Below are 326 nucleotides of genomic sequence, written 5' to 3'. Positions count from 1 at the left end.
TTACTAATATGACCAACTGCAAAGGGAAGCGTGTCATCGCATTATTGTGACTGTTTCTTTAAATTAATAGCAAGCTGGGTGTTGAGTGTTGATAAATTCAGCAAGACGAATGAAGCTTAACCAGACCATTGGCTTGCTTGTGTGTCGGTAATTCGCATACGGTTTGATATCTATTTCATCAAAAGTTGCTTTTAAAATCAGGTTGTTGTTGCCTTTCCAATTCACGGCTGAAATCAACAACATGAACAGTCACAGCATGTTGCAAGCCAGTGTTCTCGTCTGTTTGCGGTTGCTAACGTCACCCAATATGGCTGGTCGTTTTTGTG

The sequence above is a fragment of the Penaeus monodon genome, chromosome 25, assembly GCF_015228065.2.
Source record: "Penaeus monodon isolate SGIC_2016 chromosome 25, NSTDA_Pmon_1, whole genome shotgun sequence".
NCBI classification, from domain to species: Eukaryota; Metazoa; Arthropoda; class Malacostraca; order Decapoda; family Penaeidae; genus Penaeus; species Penaeus monodon.
The sequence above is the reverse complement of the archived record's forward strand: the minus strand, read 5'-3'. Positions refer to the sequence as shown.